Raw genomic sequence first — 21604 nt, forward strand, 5'->3', positions numbered from 1 at the left:
TATCTAGTTATACAATTTTGATGCATGGTGTTTAATAGAAAAGAGAGTACAAGAGATGAAAGGAAAGTACTAGAAAGCTTAGGATTATTTTTTAAATGAATTTAGCAAGCACCAATTGGAAGTAACTTTTTTAAAAAAAGGTATATAAAAAGTATAAAATATAAAATTTAATACAGAAGTACAAAAAATTGAACTCATTTTTTTTTATTTTCACAACTGGCAGAAATTTTTAGCTTTGTTATAAAAATCATCTTTTTGAAAATTATCCCATAAAAATCAATATCCATAACACCAAACACTATCTATTATTCCTCCTACAATTACCTCCCTCCCCTTCCCCTCCAAAGAAAAAGAATGAATCTATAAGTATACTCTGTACAAGATAATATCTCACGAAAATTTAAAGATGATTTTATCACTTGAAGGCAATTATGAACCGACAACGGAGGATGGGTGAAGACGATTAGGAAGGGAAAGATCTCGAAATAGTATTCCTCAGCCGACAATGATACATTAGGGTCTGAAAGGAAAGATTTTGGTGATAATCTTTAATGGTGCCATTTCTCTGATGGGATGATACCAACGCCAATTCGAAACAAATAAAGAATTATAACCGCCTCAACTTGAAATGGAAACAAAAGATCTACCGTAACACAATAAGGGACTCTTTTCGGATCGGATCTCGATCGAAAAGGTTCTCTTGTTTCAGCATTAATAAAAATTGAATAGAGATAGTAGATCTTGCCTTGATATGAGGTAGAACAGATATTTCATTGTTTCAAGCTACTAGTATAGATCTTATTCTAATATACTTTCCATCAATTGTCTCATTGTGAAAGTCCTACGCAAAATATCGTCGATCGCCTCCATCCATGAGGGATCCTGATCAAATTATATAGTACTAGCAGACCCGGCAATGAGTCCCTATTGCTAAATCTGAAGGTCAATATAAATTGAATGAATACAATTTAATTTAGTCAAAGTGCTTATAATTATAAAAGTAAATAATGCTACATAATAAATAGAATAGAAATGATTATTGAAAAATTGTTATTTTAGCTTTTATTGTTCATCCTTGGTGTTTGATAAATTAGTGTTTTAATTATAATGTTGGTTTTTTATATAATGTAGAAATTAATTTTAGTCAATGTTTTTATAATTGTAAAAGAAAATAATGTATAGAATAGAAATGGTTTGAAAAATTGTTAATTTTAGCTTTTAATGTTCATCTTTGTGATAAAGGAGGTAGGAGAAAATTATTTTATAGCCTATATGGTTGCTATCACATTGGAAGATAACCTTCAGAAAGGTAATTGTTCTCCTGCAATGTAGGACTATTGGAAAGTTTTTTACTCATTAATGACAATAATATTATAAGATATTAGCAAATAAGACTAATAGGAGAAAATTATATGTTAAATATAAGTTTTTTGTTATCAGGTAAATAATTTATAAATAGTCTTTGAGTGTAAATGATATAGTAATGTTGTTACAAGCACATGGTTATGGTTTTGTTGAATTTATTTTTTAGCAGCCTGAAGATGGGGGAAATCTCCCGAAACGTTGCTGTGTGATATGAAATAAATTATTATATTGTAATAAGGAAGAAATTGTTGTCATTCACTTAATCCAGTTAATACAATTGAAAGTTTGATATCAGTTGTATTTATTTAAAAGTAAATATTTACATTAACATTATTATTATTATTATTATTAATTCGGCTCCACAACTTGATGTCGAGTCCTGGCCAATTTTTGATTACTTCAATAAAAACTATGTATAATTAATAGTCAAAATTGATGAGTCTGCCAAGTATAGGTAGGGTGATTATAAAATGGCGGCTGTTTCAAAACCTTAAAAAAAAATTGATTTTTCATTCGGAGCTCTATATCTTGGAAACTACCAACAACACTAGAAAATCTAAGTGAACATTATTTAAAGAAGAGTAAATTTGCTGAAATAGTAGCTCTAAAAGAGCTATTTATGTCCAATGGTTATCGAGATATAGCTTTTTAAAAAGCAAAATTTCGTAAAAATCTACTGAAGGATTAGTAGTTAGTTAATTTATTTTGGGAAATCTATATCTCAGGAACTATGTGACGTACTAATGTCTTTTACCAATTTATTTTAGTAAATATCATGAAAACTACTATTCCTACGAAGGTAAAGGTCATAAACTTCTTAATAGTCCATTAAACTAGCTTTAATTCGAGTGACTTTGAGGAACTCTGTGTTGATATCAAGGACGTGGCAAAAATGGCAGGAGGGATAGTTCTAGGCTGGGAACCATGCACCATCACATGCATGGTAGCTGAAAATGATGGTGATGTCTCGGAGAGTATGCATATATTACACATTATATATCTTTATTATTTTGTATATATCTATGCAATTTTATATTAATTACTTTTTCTTTAATATATTGTAAATGGGGACGACTATATTGGGTATTATGTATATTTATATATATTGTTTACTATATTTAAAATGGCTATATATATATTCTTTTATACTTTAACTTAAATTTATTTGCATGAGTATGGAAAAAAAGAGAGAACATTTTGTAGAATTGAAACATTAGAAAAATTAAATATACTTAAAGAACGATAAAAAGTCGGGAAAAAATATGAAAGGGGAGAAATAATAAATAATAAAAAGGAACAAAATAAATCATGTATAATTCGTGTACACAATGTAGAAATGTTTATAATGTGACATTTCAAAAATAATATGCTCTGACTTTTTTTATTAACAGGATTATAAAAAAAAAATTGAGCTTCACTAGTTATATGTATGCTGTGTAAAAGGGAACCCATTTTTTTAATAAAATGTTTTTCTCTCATTGACTTTGATACGCTAATCACTGCACCATGGCCCAATCTAGAAAAGGTGCCTTTTTACAATGACGTTTCAGAGTCGGAATTGGATGAGAGTATGGCGGTATCATCAGCGAATGTCGGAAGTATCAAGATTTGAAGAGGTGTAGAAGGAGTTGAGAAAAGATTGCCTTGTGGAACACCGGTTTCAAATGTGTGAAAATTGGAATATTCTGTGCCAAAACGAACTCGGAAGGAACGGTAAGAGAGGTAGATTCTGATTGTTAGGTTGTAAATGAGTATTAAGTATTGTTGTAAGTGAATTTGAGCGTGAAGAGCAAGGAATCACAGTTAGTTCGAAACTCTGTTAAAACTAAATCTCTAAAATCATACATAAGAAATGAATTTGTGTTTTAATAAAAAAATGAAAATAATAAGGAAAATCATAATTAATGTTTGGCAGTTTATTTTATTTATTATTTACTGTTTGTTTTTTTTACAATATGTATTATAAGTTCAGTTATTTCCTTCAATTAATTAATTTTCATTTATTAACTTGAAGTTAACACATTAATTTCCACATTTGACAGAAGTCATTATAATATTTCTCAGAAACTTCCGATAGGGATGGGTTGGCTACTGAATTTACTTCAACAATTTGAGCTGGTATTGAATCCTCCAAAGCACATCCCGAGACTAAAGCCCTGGGTATCTGGGATCGCTGTACCCTAAAATATTTATGTTGGATAAAATAGGATTCCAGTTAAGCCTGGTTTTGGTGGCCAGTGTAGTCGACATATGTTCATTCCCTTAGTATTAATAAGCCCGTTGGACCACTGCTTTATCTTCAACTCCTCTTTCCTTATTTAATTTTATATTACATATATTATATTCTCTGAAATTATATTTAATTTTTTTTTTATATTAACGTAAATAGTAGCCAACTTTCGGCAATCATTTATATAATGACATTAGTATTTAATTAATTTATAAATTATGATTTCCTGTTTAATGTGTTGTGAACGATTTTTAAATGTTACTTAATACTGATAAAATATTTATTAATTATCAATACATGGTGAGTAACGCCACCTTACCAAATCAATCTCTGTTCAAGCACATTGAGTGATATCAACGCGATTTTTTGTTTTTTTCTTTATCTCTAACCAATAATTATTATATGAACAGATATTATTTTTTAAAGGTATAAAATTTCATATTATCTTATTAAGTATACAATTTATTCTATAAAAAAATATTTAATAACTATGGAAATAATAAAATAATTATTTATAATTTAATAAACTTACGCATTATTTATTCTTTATCCCTTGCCTGAGTGAATATTTGTATTATCTTTGTATTTTCTCTCATTTCAGCTCTTCAAAACGGTCTCTAGTCAGTTACTAAATTCATGAAAGGGTAGAAATCTCTAGGGAAAGTAGCATATCCCTCTTGTCATTTTTGATTAAAAAAAAATTAATTCTCTTTTGCCTAAAAATAATAACAATAATTCAAATTAAACCTGGTATTCCATGAAGAATTATTAGCCATGGTAATATATTCATGGTTTTTTTTTTTTTTGAGCCGTCCGGGCGAAACCTCCTAACGCCAGATTCTAAGTTTAATAAGTTCACAAAGTAATTAATGTCAAAAAACAAACTTTTTCCAAAATATGTGACATCTCAGTATATCTCTTTATCAGAACATAGCCAACTTTGACACAAACATTCTTTTCTCAAATCAATATTTCTTACTCTATATTTCTTTTGAGAAATAAAATAAATGATTTCAGAGCATCGAAAAAAGAGAGGAATTTTCATTTTTATTTTTTTTTTCCCTCAAGAAATGGAACTTTAAGGAAAAGAATTTTTAGAGTGGAAACTCCAGGAAAGTGTGACACCCACGTCCAATGTACTCAAAAAGAAATTTATAAAGCAATCCTCTTAAGGAGCTGTTGCTTCAAATTTTATTTTAAAGGAAGAGTTGAGTCGAGTCACTTCTCATTTAAGAATGGAAAAAAATAATTGCTCTCTCTGACTTTCTATTATTCCAGTTTCTTTTAACTTAATTAAAATAAAGTTTGGAAACTCTAATAATGTAGCTTGGAAGCTTTATTATGATTTTGACTACATAAATCTTAAGCTGCGGTTTCAACTGCCTCCGTTAAAGGAAATATAATGGGGGTTTCACTTCAGTGATTATTCATGAAGAAATGTTTTTAAAGCAAATGGAAAATCAAATTAAATTGACAAAAGTTTATTTTAACATTGAAACAATAGAATTAATATTAATACATACATTTTAAAATGACTAAGATTGGCATTTGAAAAAAAATAAACGTAAATTTACTAAATTCTATTTTGAGAAATACAAATATATCAATTAAAAAAAAAAATTAAAAATTGGTTCAAGTTGTGTTTTAAGGGATGAAAGAAAGCGAATTAACAAATAAATTTGTTGATAAGCTTAGGGCAAGCTTTATTTCATTAAATCTAAACAAATTCTCAAAAGAAAACTATTCTTCTTGATTAATTCAAGTTAATAACATTAAAATAAAATAGAATATTTACCTCCCCCCCCCGCCCAGTTATTAATTACTTTAACGAAAACTGTATATAATTACTAGTCAAAATTGATGAGTCAGCCAAGTGTTTTTTATTCGGAGCTCTATATCTATAGCTTTTTAAATTGCAAAATTTCATTTTTAAAAACGTACTGAAAAATCTGTAGTTTATTTTGAAAAATCTATGTCTCAAAATACTATTTGACCTACAGATGCCTATTAGCACTCAAATAAAAGCTAGCTTAATGCACTATAAAGTAGTTCATGACGTTTGTCTTCATAGGAGTATTGTTATTTATTATATTTGCTAAAATATAATCTCATTTCTGCTGTTATGCGATTGGTATGCCAGTCCAACATGGTCCTAGCTTTCTCCACCTAAGGCGATTGTTGGCAGGTTTTTTAAATTTCATGGTTTGAAAAAAGTAATTCTTATTTTATATTACTTTTACACAAGATAATAAATAAAAAAAAATAACACAAGTTACCATTAGTTAGTTAATAATTGATATTAATAATTAGGCAACCAACTTAATTATTCGTAATAAACAAGTAATAGAGCTTAAGAAACAAACTAATTGGTACACAATTACAAAAATAACATTTTACAGGAATAATAAAAATATTTTATTTTAATTTTGTTATTTATTGAACCTATACAGAGATGTTGAACCGCAAATATTTTTTTTAAAATTATTTTAAAGCAGGAAAGTGCTTGGTGGCTTCGTGGTTGATTTTTCTTTTATAAAAACGATCTTTTATCATGTTTTGTTTTACTTGCTTTCGTCGTTATGGCTTCATAATCCCGCAGTCCCTTTCCAACTTTGCTGTTAATTATAAATTCAACCCCGAATCGACCAACTTTTTCTTTTTAGGGCACTGTGAATTATAAAAATTTCCTTTTGTCAATTGAGCCTTTGTCGTGGCATCTTGTCTCTTTCCTCGAATTTTTTTTCCGGAACACTGCAGTGCATGTAATTAAAATAATGATGATATGCTTTCATTGGAAAAAATATTTACCCGAGAAGGAAAATTACGTTAATTAATTAGCGTTTGAGGTTTTTCGTGGAATTCTATATTGAAGGTTAGCTTTCATTTAGCTTTATCTTAAAATTAATCAGAATTAAAAATAAAAACTTTATCTCTTGTGGTTTTTCTTTGTTTTTCTGTAATTTAACTGACATAGCTTAAGCCAATATTGAATTTAAACATTTTCTCATCAAATTTATTTTTTGATGAAGACAATGGAGTGTGTGTTAACAGCCAAGCTCAAAAACGAATAGTCGTACGAAACTGAAATAACATACAGTGATCGAACTAAGTATTTGCACACCAGTTTTTTTTTTTTAAATTAAATTATGAATTTATGCAATAAAAAACCTATTACATCAAAAATAAAAAGTATATTTATAACTTAATAACTACAAATAAAATTCAAATGAAAAATTTAACATTTTGTATGAAGTCTGTTGGCATCTATTACCGCTTTAAAACGTCTCGGCATTGAGTGGACGAGTTTTTTTAATTAAATCTGTGTTAATTAGTTCCCATTCTTGCTGTAAAAGATCCATGAAGTGGTTTATTCCGGTTATTTGGTGTTTTAGAATATTTTTATCTAAAATATCCCACAAATTTTCAATTATGTTTAAGTCAGGAGACTGTGGATGGGTATGAAGTTGTTGGCGAATGTTAAATATTAACCTCTCTTTAGTTTTTTTTTGCTGTATGTTTCGAATTATTATCATGCATAAAAATATACCGATCTTAAATTCCTAATTTGCCTGTACTGGATAACAGGTTACGGCGCAAAATCTTGACATAACATTCTGCATTTAAAATTCCTTCAATAGGCACGAGATTTCCTACACCATTATAAGCCACGCATCCCCAAACCATCACACTCCCACCTCCACGTTTTACAGTAACTGAGACCTTTTGCTTCCTCAGTGCTTAACTTTTCCTTCTCCATATCACCTTTCTGCCGTCAGATCCAAACATATTAAATTTACTCTCATCGAGGAATAATACATTTTCCCCAAAACTGATGGGCTTGTTGATGTAATCCCTAGCAAATAAGAGTTTTTTTTTGCGATTGGATTCACTGATATAAGGTTTCTTTCTCGGGACCGTGCTGTAAATTCCTTAAGAATTCAAAACATTTCTAATTGTTGTATTGCTCACACAGACCCCAGATGTTGATTCGCCCATATTAGGACACCTACACTAACTCCTGGATTTTTTATCGTTTCAATTTTGATTTTTCTTTTCATCCTCTCATTTACTTTCTTTGGACGTATGTATGTATTATGTATCTGTAGAAAAATTAATATCTAACAAATTCGCTGTTTCTCGATAGAATTTTCTTTGATTTTGAAATAATATAAACTTTTTCCAGAGTAGTGGCACTTATTTCAATTGTGTTTTGCATTAGGATCGGTTAAACTAAAACGAACTTAATAGATTGAAATATTTTATAATACTGATAGAAAAGAACATTATTATACTCGAGCATACAAACAAGAGCAAGTAAACATAGTGTGCAAATACTTTTTTCCTTGTGTTTGTATATTGTTTAAATAAATTTTTATCGTGATCAATATTTATAATCATATTTATACGTTTTTTTTAACAAGTTTTAAAATGTACTTTTTACTAAGGAACCTCAAACTATTTTATTATTATTTAAATTTGTTTTCCTCTTTCAGATAAAAGTTTTTCAATATATTCTATTTCTTATTTTTACCCATCCAAATAACTTGTAATGTATTCTCGCCTTTCGGTAATTTCGTCATATTCGTAAAGTATTTTTTAATTCAAAATCTTACCGCATGCGCCACTGGCTCACTTAGATTTGCGATCTCCTATGAGTAGGTGAGTTTTTGTCTTATTTCCTTTTCTTATCTTTCTTTTACCCCCTTCTCCTTCTCTATTCTCTTCTTATTTCTCCTTATTTACGATATATTCACCACATATTATTATTGTGATGGTTTCTATTCATTTCTTTGGTCAAACTCAACCTTATATTTTGTATCTTTATTCTAGTATTATACTTACATATTTCATCAGTTACACGTATTTTCTTTTATTTATTAATTTTTTTTTCTTTCCATGCTTTAAATTTTAATTATTACTAAATTAATATATTCATATTTATAACTTTCTTTGCATTATATAATTGTAAACTTTTCTTTTCTTTATTATGTTATTCTACTTATATATTTAATTAAACGTTCTACTTTCCACTTTTTTCATCACTTTATTTTTACTAATTTTCATTCTGTATAATTATTTACTTGGGTCATTCTAATTATATTTTTTCTCTTTAATTTTTTTTTGTATTCATTAGTTGTTATTTTTGTATTATTGGTTGTTCTTAGCCCTGATGAAGGCTAGAAACTCTAGCCGAAACGTTGGCACAATAAGTTCTCTCAACTTGTTTGTGTTTTTTACTGACCGTATCTTCTCATCATTATTATTTAAATTCATTATATAAAGAAAAGACGAGGTGTGCTTGGTAGAAAAGACTAGGAAAGTACTTGGTAGAATTCTGTTTTGAATTATAACTTTTGATATACTTTCTTCGGCCACTGTATTTAAACCATGCATATGCTTGGGATGTGACATAAAACTTTTTCATTAAAATTTTCCAATTAGTGCGACAAAAACGGCTTTAAAAATGACGAATTTTGAAAAAAATTTCCTCTAATAATAAAAAATTCCTTTAATTTTACTTATGTGAAATTAATAACCAGTTCGTATTGTTAGCAATAAGAAACAATGGATAAATAAAAATTATATAAGAACAATAAATAATGAAAGGAAAAATACAGGGGAGCTTAGAGAAACTGGACATCGGAAACAGCCGAGTGCGGCCGATCTCTCCCAAGCCAGTTAATATAATTAATACGTATGTAATATGTCAATTATTACGTACATATATTTATATATATTAAACAATTTTATTAAATTTAATTTAATTCTAAGTTTTATTTAGAACGTTAATGTGTTTTTTTCTCTTACGAATCATGGAATCCAAATAACAGCTGTGTGATAGACAGATCTTATAGCAATTCACTGAACATGTCAGAACCTGTCTGCATTTGATCAGAGCTAGTGCGGTCGTTTTGTATTGTTAAAATTGTCTATTTGTAACGTTTAATATTCATTTATACATTTGATCTATATTCAGTTTATTTATTATTCTAACCAATTTTGAAATTTAAATGTTTACAATTTACAATGAGGAATGAACTTTTCTAAGAACTGTTAAAATTGAAGTAATTTAATCCGTCACCTGAAAAACTCGTTGAAAATTATTGCTACAGTGATTAATACAAAAATATCTTGGCTGAAACGTAGGAGGTTTAATTTCAACTCAAAGTAGTATTGTAAGTGAAATCTATGTGATACCTAATTTATTTTTATTTTTTGTCACTTTGAGTAGGACAGGATTCATTCGACTTCAGTTAGTATTTTTCACGGCCATATACCAAATTTTGGTACACTTTTTTAATTTTATTTAAGTTAATTTTTTTTAAAACGTTTCGACTCAATTTTAACCAAATTCTGCGTTTTCCAGGGTCTTAATATTAAGTATAAATCATACTTAAAATCAGTAAGTAAAATTGTACATGGTCGTTGGTTGTTTTTATCAATAAAATTGAATACTGCAACTGAAAAAATCTTTAGTATTATGATTTTGTATGTGGATCTTTGTAGGAGTGGTAGTTTTTATATTTGCTAAAATAAATTTCATAAAGTTTCATATGCGAATTTATCAAAAACTACTACTGTAACGAAGTTAAATTCATATTTGCACAAAACATTTACGATTGCAATACCAAAGAATTTTTCAGTTCTTTATAATTAAAATTACCAGCGATCAAGTCATATTTTGTGTGGTTTACAATATAATTTACCCGTGATATAAATTAACTGTTTTATGTTTCATTAAGCTTGCTTAAATTTGAGTGCTCGCAGACGTTCAATGATGTACGTCTAATGATTCCTGATTAATAGTTTTTCATTAATCATATATTTTTCCGAACAACGAGAAATCAACATTTTATGAATTTATATTTGTAAATATCATGAAAATTGCTACTCATACGAAGATAATTACCATAAACTACTTTGTAGTTCATTAAACTAGCTTAAATTTGAGCGCTGGCAGACATCTGTACGTCTAATGATTTCTGAGATATAGTTTTTCATAAATCATATACGTTATTGGAACAACTAGAAATCAACATTTTATGAATTTATATTTGCAAATATAATGAAAATTGCTACTCATACGAAGATAATCGTCATAAACTACTTTATAGTTCATTAAACTAGCTAAAATTCAAGTGCAGACAGATATCTGTTCGTCTAATGGTTTCTGAGATATAGTTTTTCATAAATCATATACGTTTTTGGAACAACTAGAAATCAACATTTTATGAATTTATATTTGCAAATATCATGAAAATTGCTACTCATACGAAGATAATCGTCAGAAACTACTTTATAGTTCATTAAACTAGCTAAAATTTGAGCGCTGGCAGACATCTGTACGTCTAATGATTTCTGAGATATAGTTTTTCATAAATCATATATTTTTCCACACAACTAGAATCAACATTTTATGAATTTATATTGGCAAATATCATGAAAATGACTCATACGAAGACGCACCATAAAATACTTTATACTACATTAAGCTATGTAGGTTTAATCTGAGTGCTTATAGAATAATAGACTAATGATTCCTAAGATATTGATTTCCCATGATATTTTTTTTAAAATATATCTCTGGAACGTAAAAAGCTCCACTAAAGCTTACATTTTAAGTTACTCTACTTTAAATGATATTTTATTAGGTTTTCTAGTGTCATGTGCAGTTTTAAAGATATGGAAATCTGATTGAATTTTTTTTTTCACAGCCACCATTTTTTATTTCCCCTCACTATACTTTTTTTAAATAAATTTTAATGTGAAATAACTACATTTTTTCTTCCCATGGCTGTTGAACTATGCTGCAGAACCTTATTTTACAGATTTATTATTTAAATGAAAAAAAAAACACAAAAAAACTGTTGCCAGAAATTAGTTTGTTTGTTGATTTCCGTTTCATATATTTACGTGTTTCTCTTGAAAACATTATCAACTCTCATACCACCTAGTTACTCTTATCAATTAATCAATTTGGTAGAGTACTGCCTTATCTAGATTACCATATGTCTCTGTAAGCATTCTTCCATAATATAAGTATCTAGATCAATATTTTGAGACTCTAATTTCTTGTATACAAAAACAATGTACAAATCTAGTCACATAAAGTTAAATATACTATTGCATTCGGATTATGGAAAGTTCAAAAATATGAAAAATAAATTTAAAAATTTGAATGTTTAACAAATTTTTCGTTAACTTAAGAACTAATTTAACCCCCCCCCTCTCCCATTTAACTTTATTTTTTCCCCTTTATTACGATTTTTAAAAAAAATGTATTTTATTCGGGTAATCCTACTTATTACTATTTTTACTTCATATAAATTCAATTACATAGCTATAGATTTAAAAGCAATCATTACAAATACATTTCTTTCAATAAATCTCTCTTAGAAACTTACATAATAATCTCAATTTATTCTGTTCGAAATCAGCTTAAAAGTTTTTCGAAGCGCGAATAAGCCTGGAATCTCTAATATTTCATCCACAGAAAACTTTTAGAGGGATTAACCATTCCATTAAAGATCAAGCCAAGGATTCTTGAAACAAACAGGTATTATAATAAATATTTATAATCACAAGAAGAATAAAAATAATAATAAACTTCTGTCTTATTAAATGTCTTAAATATTATTTTTCAAGATTTTCAACAAGACCTAGATATAGGGTCTTTTTCAAAAGAACCTGAGTTCAGGTCAAAATAATTCCAATGGGCTCCTTAAACTAAATATTTCACCCGATTTATTTTTGCCAAAATTAATACAATATTTATTACGGTTTATTGTAAAAAAAAAAAAAAGCGTTGGTTCCAGAGCGCTTGGATCAGAACGTAGTAGAGGTTCGATTCCCACCTGTGGCATTTAACATTTATTTCTCGGCGATCTCGAGAAATGAATCTAATAATAATAGAGTATAATTCTAATAATAATAGTATTTGAATCTATAATAATATAGGGACGCGACGGCCGTGCGCGTTGGGGCGTAGATTCCGGAGCGCTCGTTTAGGAACGTAGTAGGTTCGATTCCCACTTGTAGCAGTCATTATTTATTTCTCGGCGGTCCCGAGAAATGACTCTATACACTTCCACCTTTCTTAATAAGCGGTGGCTAGTTTCTGAACTCCAATACTACAATAATTTGTGTAATAATTACTAAATAGACTCTTCCAATTATAATATTGCATTTAGAGTTTATTGTAATGTAGAGTATTCTTACATATCATGTCTTAAAGGTGTTGTATTGTCGGTACGGCATGTCTCTGAATACTTCATCAAAATAATCGAGCACACATTTTGATAATGGTGATATATAACTCCATTTTGTTTTCAAGTGGCAGTAGCTAACAGAAGTTAGGTTTGAATATAAATTTTAGTGGATTCCAGAACTAATTCTGCAAGTTTAGTGATGATTGAAAAAATATCATCACTTCGTTTTTAGGTACCAAAGGTTCATAACCTTTTATTAAACAAAAAACACAAAGCTGGATTGTAGAATATTGGTCCTCCTGGACTTCTGCCTTCGAAGTGAAAAAATAGATAAAAAGAAAGAGATGTATTGATTAAACACAGTATATTTATAATAGTACTGAATTATTTTCTGTAATTATTTTTTTCTGTCTAAGGGAACAGATTTTTTAATTTTTAATTTTTTACAATCATGTTTTATAATTTCGATGTAATGTAATTTACTATCAAATATATTAAAAATAATACAATGAAATACTTTAGGAAATGCATATATAAATTAATGCAAAATAATTTTATAAACTACATTTTTTGATATTAGTGCATATACTAATATCAAAAAAATTAGTTTACAAAACTTAACCTCTAGTTAGTTTAGATAGAATAGAATAATCTATTCTATACTTATCTTCATTGTTGTGCAACAATGAAGATAAATGTAGAACAGATTATATCCATCTTTGGAGATTTTTTTAACCTCAACAATTTATAAAAATTGATATAATTAAACTTCCTAAAAATAAGATCCAGAACAAATAATTTTGAATTATTTACAGAAATTAGGCAATTGTTTTTAACTATTTTTTTTATACATATCAAAACAAAATAATATGAATTATTGGCAAAATAAGTAATTTTTTCGAACCATTTTTTTTAGTTATTGAACTTATATTGCTTAAGAACAACTGAAAATATAATTGTTTAAATGAACAAAAAAAAAGTAAATAAATTAATATAGAAGTGTCAAAAATGTAACCCAAAAATTGTTGGCTACTTTCTATTTTATGTCGTCAATGTTTGTATTTTCATTTTATCTGTACCTTTTGATTATTTTATTTTTATATTATTGATTATAGTTATTTTTTTTAAAAAAGGTTAAGGAGTAATAAAACGCTTTTTATATTTAACAATGAACATTTTATTTTGTCATGTCACAATTTAAATTATTTTTGACGTATAACAGCTTAAAGTAATATTTAACTTTTTTTTTTCTAAATATTATTTTTTTCCATCTATCTATACATTTAGGTCAAAGAAATTCATGCTCGTAGTTTTAAAATTTATAAAATATAAGAATTAATAATTTATTTTAAAACTACATCAAACTTTTATTATTACAAAGAACTTTATCAAGAATTATTTCTTGGTAAAGTTCTCCAGGTTTATTCACTTTATTTAGCTATATAGGTTAATATTGAATTTTAATAAAAATACACTTTCAATATAGAATTTAACATTTTCAATATATATGATTTTATTTTTATTAACATTTAATTTAAGTGTTTGATTGTTTTTTTAATTTGTTTTGATTAACATTATAAAGCCAGTATGAACCCCACTGAAAAACAGATGAATTACCATTACGAAGTTGTTTGTAATAATTTTTTTTTTTCATACATCGCTTAAATTTTAAATGCTCTATTTATAAATTACTTTCGTATAAATATAAATTATGAATTATTTAATTTGCATTAAGGAAGTACCTTTTCAAATAAGTTCTGAAAAAGGTTCGTATATTTAAATATAATTTTATCGTTTCAGATACTTCTGAATTCCTCGAGTAAAGATGTTTGCAGATCGTGGAAGCTTTGAAAACTTCTAAATAAGGTAGGTAAAAAAGTTAAGTATTAAATTGGAAAAACAAATAATTGCTCTTTATATTAGCATACATATACATATATACGAGAAAGAACGTACATGTTGCAGCAATTGTTCCCTTTCCCCCGAAACTTAACTACATTTGAAATACAAATTTAACCTTATTTTATTTTATTTTGTTTATTCTAGTTATTAAATTTAAATTTTTTAGTTATAAAATTATTTCATACATTACTAATCTGCGTTAGAAAAATACTAAATTATATTTTTATAGTATCTAATCACTTTTTTTTCTTTTCATTTTTCTAATATTGATACACGGATACATTACACAGTATTTAAAATACATAAATTCGCTTAAAATAATTTATAATGAACACATAATCAATTACTTAGGATACAAAACTAAACAGCTCATTCTTAACATAACTATAAAAAATGCACTTGCAATAATTAAAACATATTAATTTATTTATAATTTTCTCTATTTCTTGTTCTAACTTTAGAAATATTTTAAATTTTATGATTTTATTGGTATTTAAGATATATTATTTTTCATTAAGTTGCATTACACCCATATATTATACTCTTATATACACCAATATTGTACATTCGTATATATATTCTCTTCCCATAGATATTTTGTTGTTATTTTAATTGTTTTTAAGTGTTTTATAGTTTATTCGTATCAAATCTGAATTGTTTCCGTCTGCACATACTACTTATAAACGTACAACTTGTAGTACTTGTATACTCTATTTGTATATGACCTTTCCCTAAGAAAACATAAGTAAATAATTCACTTAAAAAAAAAATCTCGATAAATGATAACACGTTTCCAGTCTAAATTAAGCTTTACTCTTACACTGCCTCTGAGATTTTTATATATCGAAGTGCTAAAAAAAAAAAAAAAAAAAAAAAAAAAGGGAAGGTTTTAGGTTGACTATACACATTAATTATATTTCGACTTTATCATAAAACCAATTCTCAATTTTACTATATGAAAATAAATATAGTACATTATTAAATTATTTTTTCTCGTCACGTCTCACGGGTCATAACATTGTCGAAACCATTCCATATAAACGTTTTGTTAAATATAAGCGTGCCCAAATTTTGTTTTGAAGTTTTTGAAAGATAATGACTTAAGTCTTTAACTAAAGTCATTAGTAAGTAAAGCTAGTAATTAGCGGCTTTTCTTTCCTTTTTCGTTATTATTTTTTTTTTCGGAACCTTTTTTTCCCCCTTCTTCTTGCTAATGAGTGAGGTGTAGCATCTACAGCTCAGCTACTTAGGAATAATTTTTACAAAATTAATCTACATTTTATACTAGCGGGCTTAAAATAAAAACTGTTTAATTAGCCTGCAAATCGACACACACCGTAATGGGTTTATATGCAGCTTCAAAGTGTCGAATATTGACGTATCGCAAACTCTGGGCGAGGGCTCTTGACGAAAGCTGGCGCGAAAGTAAATACCACGTGTTGATTTGTTGAGCTAAATTAAGTGGCCAACTCGTCGAAATCCTAAACGAATTTTTATTATGTTCGTATAGTACTAGCTTTATCTTACCATCAAACAATTTTATAACCGTATTTATTTTAATATTTACATAATAGAATAATTTGATTACAAATAATCAATTAAAAATAAACTTACAGCCTTACTAAGATATGAAATTAGTCTTCCGTGTTTCAGAACAGCTATGTATATATTATTCAGGATAAAAATGTGTTTCATATATAGATTAGTGAAAGCAAAATCAGACTATTGACATAGCACCCATGGAAATAGGAAAACATTTATTTTTTCCAATAGTTGATTGCTATTTTTTTTTTTCATATTTTATGCTTATCCATTGTTTAATACTCCCAACAATGAAAGATGGTTAACGGAACCTAATAAAAAAAAAAAATAAATAAATAAAAAAAACATACCATACTTAAATAAAATACCTTCTAGTACAGAAATATGATTAAAGTGCTACCAATGGGTAGTTTCTCTACATGCTTGTATCACTCCATTTTGATCTTTCATCAAATTTACTTTATGTATTTTTATGTAAATACAGTTTTAAATAGCAATAAATAAATAAAATCTTTCTTTCTTTTTTTTTAAGTACGACACATTCATTTTTATATTGCTGAAAAAACTTGTATTTTAGGTCTTATCGTGGTGGAAATAACGAGTATCAATATTGTTCCTGGCACGAATAAAACAGTTTAACAAAAGTTACCAAAGCCGTTTGAAAGCAATCGTGAAAGATCGGTAGGTCTCGGTTTTTTTCAGGTAGCCCGGATCTCCTATTTCTATTTATCATTTTTTCTTTTTTAGTTATTTTTCTTTTAAGCAGTTAATATTCTTTATTTATTACTGCTAAAAACGAGAACAGGTTATTATTATTATTATTATTTTTATAATCACACTCTTTTTTGTGTGAATATTGTTTAAAAATTTATAATTTTAGCCCTATGAGATTATTTTAATGAGAATAACACCGGTTTGACATAAAAGTCCCTGTAATTGTACATTGCCTTACTAAGTTTAATCATAATGATAGCTGTTTTTGAGAAAATCCAAAATAAAAACGTAAAATCTACAACAAAAAGTTTTTTTTTTTCTTTTTTCATTTTAACGAAAACGCTGCTGTCCATCCCAGGAATACATATTCCCTAAATATTGAACAATTTCTTCCCACTTTTCGTTTTTGGGGTTAGGCTCTTCTCACAACAAACCGACAAAAAGTAAAAAAAAAAAAAGAACTATTTTCATTACATTTATTCATGTGCTAATATCGATAAATAATATAATTAAATAAAATATATAAATTAAATTAAAATAAACAACCTTAAATACATGATTGTATTTTCGTATTTTAATTGAAACAAAAAGAAGCTTGAAGTATCAAATTAATTTTTGCGTTAGTTTTAATTAATTTGTTATTAATTTATAAAATTAATATATGAACATTTAAACATAAATTTTAGTATGAGTTTCTATAACCTTTACGGACCCTTTAATGTTCCAACTCAATCAACAAGGATGAGATAGATCCACCGAATATACTTTATTAAAAGTTACAATATAGTCGATAACCGGATTTCTTGGGATTATATATATAAGGGTCACCAATACCTGTACCTAAAAATATCCCCGAGTTCCAGAATCCTTGCTTTGTTGTTTGAAAGCAATTTTTTTTTTTTTTTTATCCCATCTCTTATGCAGAATCGTTAATCCCTTTGAAAGATTTCTCTGGACGGATTTATGTTCTTACAGTATGGATAGGCTTATGTGGATTACTAAATGCTTTCAATCTTTTTCAGCCGGAATAACTTACGACTCACATGGATTTATCTTAATACTTGTTTCTTTCTTTTCTTTTTTGAGGTGAATATTTGTAGTAAAGATTCTAAAACACACTACAAAAATTAAAAGCTATTCGATTTAACATAAGAAATCGGTCGCTCATTTTAGTAGGACGTTTGTAACCAGTTAGGTGGTAAATTGCGGTAGGTCCCAAATTGTAAGTCACTTTCTCGAAATATTTAAAAAAAAATCTCGTGCTGTACTCGTAACACACATTTACTTAACATTTTACATACGTTCCCAAATTATGTGTAAATTGGTAAGCTTGTATAGCGTGATATAAAAAAAAAAAAAAAAATTAATGGTCTGGGAAGATGAAAATGTTGTTGCTTGAATTTGAGGTTAAAAAAACCACAGATGGTTATCATTGCCCTTGTCGCTAAAAAAATATTTGGTTAATTATTGATTATTAAAATTGATATTAAATGTTTTTATAATATTAGAAGAAGATAGTAGAAAGAGAGGCCGGGTGGCGGTCAATAAATGTATCGAAATAGTAAAAGAAAACTATTTATTGATAACCAACATTTCATCCCACTTTGAAGGGCATTATCAGGGCTAAATGAATAAAAAACAAGATACAAACATTATAGAATTGACAAAACATTAAAAAAATTGTTATGTCTAAAAAGTATGTATGTAAGTATGTAAGTATGTAAGATATATTTTTCCTTATTTTTACTTTAGTTATTCACGAAATTCTTCAACATTTTGCATTTTTCCACTGTTTAATATTACTAATAATAAGAACTTTATTTTTTTTCAAATAAAAAAACATTAATGGTATTTTAGAGGAAAATTTATTAAAAATATATGTATTACACAAGTCGAAAATTATTATTTAGTTTAGGTACACCTATAAAGATATGAAAAAAAAATCTATATTATTTCCCCGCTATGATTAAGTGGAATTAAATGATGTATTTCAATATTATATTTAAGCGTGCAGATTCTAAATTTCTATCGTAATGGCTAAACGATGTTTAAAACAAAAAATAATCATTATTTTATTTTGTTTAATGAACGAGAAAAATTTAAATATGTCATTTCATAGGGATGTTTTTATATAATTAAAAAAAAAGACATTACTGGTTCCGTTAAAGCTATAAAATATCGGTAATCTCCCGGCTGAACCAGAGCATGGTTTTCTGTACATTCTGTGGATTTAGAACTCTTGTTTTCTGTCCACTCCGTGCCATTCTCTTGTATCTATGGATCTTTCTTCATTGCCCCTCCTCTTCTGGCATCCTTATTGACTTTCCTTCTTCTTGAGCTCCACAGCCGGCAGTCAGTTCTAACCAGAACCATATACTGTGTAGAAAATTTCCTAAGAACGGAACGAGGATCCTTTTCCAATCTTTAAGTTCGATAAGGCTTACCTATCTTTTCTTAGGTTTTCAGTGCTTGGAGGAAAACATGGCAGCTCAGGGGCAGATAGAATCCTTGACAAGAAGACTTCAGGCTAAACCCTTTTGTTGAGATCTCTTTCTTTTCAACAATCTTGTTGAAAAAAAATTTTTTTGCAAATTGTAGGAAGACGATTCGGGTGGGGTTAAAAAAAAACTTACTTTTTTTTAGTAACTGACATTTCGCCCCTTTCTTGCAGAGCTATATGAGAACAAGATACAAACATTGTAAGATATTATAAGTCTATAAGTATATACATATGAAGTTTAAAAAATGATTATTTATAAATAATTGATATAAAAGAGAGGAACGTTGTTAACTAAACAATGTTTATAAATATATATGAATAGGGTATAATTAAAAACAAGTACAGCAATGAGTGATAAAATTGTAAATTTACTACTAGAATAATAAATAGTAAAGTAATAATATGGAGAAGTAATAAAAAAGATTGTGCCATTAAATAAGAAAAAGAATAAGGAAGAATATATAGTGTAAGCATGGTGCAATAAAACTCAAACGGTTGGATAAATGTAGGTAAATGGCTAAATAAAGGAATAGTACAAGATAATAAAATAGAAATGACATAAATGCTAATCTGAGACCCGAACCAAAATGTAAGAAAGAGGGCAAAAAGATTATAGCGGGAGTAGGTATAAGGAGTTTCAGCATTTTAACGGAAATTTCCATTGGCAAAACAATAATAGTTTAAGATAATAATATGATAATATAAATGTAACAGTATAAAAAAATAAAAAAGAACAATTGAAAAATAGGTATATAATTTAAAGAGTAAAAATAATTAAATAAGAACATAAAGATGAAGTATATGAAGAAAGAAGGATAATAACGGATAAGAAAAAATAAAACTAACAGATAGGTCATACAAGGAGGATGGATTATACATTAAAAGAAATGTGATATGGTATCAAAAAATATAAAAAGTATTAGGTATGAATGAAATAATAAAGAGGTCATGAGTATGACAAAAATTCATATATGGAATGAGACTGGGAGGAAAAGCTTTAGAAATAAAAATAAAAAATGAATCATTAATGAACTTCATTTCAAAAATAGAAGGTAATGGATAGAAATATGAAAGAAAAAAAAATGAAGGTGAGGTAGGGTACGAATAGTCATGCTATAATTAATTGTGTTTAATAAGGTAAAAGATACGTCTGTAGATTAGAGAAATACAATCACTATCCACTTTCACAGGCTTTGGTTCCAGATTAATACGAACTATCACTGATTCGCCTTGAGGTTTTTTTAATGGTTTGGAATTGTAGATAGGATAGAAGATTTGTCAGAGTTAAAGGAATGACTGAGGGTTAAGTAGTGTTCAGATAGTTTAGGGACGGATGAGTTACGTTAGTTGATGAATTTTTAGTGTTAGGAAATAATTCTTTGAGATGGTTTTGGGAAGAATTACAATGAGAGGCACAATAGGGAATCTGGCAAACAACAATTATTATAGGATTTCAACCAAGTCGCAAATTAGGAATAGTGGATCCCATGATCTTTGATATACTTTGAAAATTGGTTTGCCACTATTGGATATCCGTTTGCTTTTTTATTTATCATATATCATCCGGCATTTTATGATCTTCAAATGGGTTAAATACTTAAGGAAGGTATATAATATAAAGTATATAAATGGATTTTGTATAATATAAGATTAAGATAAGGTTCTATTCATGGAGTGAGGTTTTTTATTAGGTAATTTCTGTCATTAAACTTAAATTTTTGACATACTCGTATAAACATATAAAAGTCAGTATACATGCATACGTACATATACACATATTTGACATTTCATTATACCAATGGATTTATCATTTTGACGAGCTTTTTTACCTACCCACCCCACAAATTATATAGAATCCACTTTGACTTCATCAGAAAATAATTTTGTTTAAATTTTTTAGATGGATTAATATACCTTAAAAGAGATTTAAATATTACTTATCACTATTATTATTATAAATTCGATACTTTCTTAATTGAAACATATTTTGAAAATAGAATATTTTTACTTCCACTTACCAATGTATGAAATATGTAATGAAATTCGAATTTTTGAACGGGAAAACACTTTTTAAGGTTTTAAATTAGAATTTTCAAGATTATGTCCTCTAATGTATCTCTGATTTTCTTTATTTGTAATAAT

The 21604-nt window shown here is 27.5% G+C and overlaps 1 long non-coding RNA gene across 2 annotated transcripts in view; it reads left to right on the top strand.

The window, feature by feature from the left end:
* The window catches only part of LOC106684724 (uncharacterized), a 133997-nt gene extending 119322 nt beyond the window's left edge, over positions 1 to 14675 (top strand). For both annotated transcript variants that reach the window (XR_001343731.2, XR_001343730.1), the window contains exon 3: positions 14605 to 14675. This is a non-coding gene — a long non-coding RNA (uncharacterized lncRNA). The remainder of the gene's footprint in view (positions 1 to 14604) is intronic.
* Positions 14676 to 21604: the final 6929 nt, after the last annotated feature.

The sequence above is a fragment of the Halyomorpha halys genome, unplaced genomic scaffold (assembly GCF_000696795.3).
Source record: "Halyomorpha halys isolate HHAL.00 unplaced genomic scaffold, Hhal_1.1 Scaffold606.1, whole genome shotgun sequence".
Classification (NCBI taxonomy): Eukaryota; Metazoa; Arthropoda; class Insecta; order Hemiptera; family Pentatomidae; genus Halyomorpha; species Halyomorpha halys.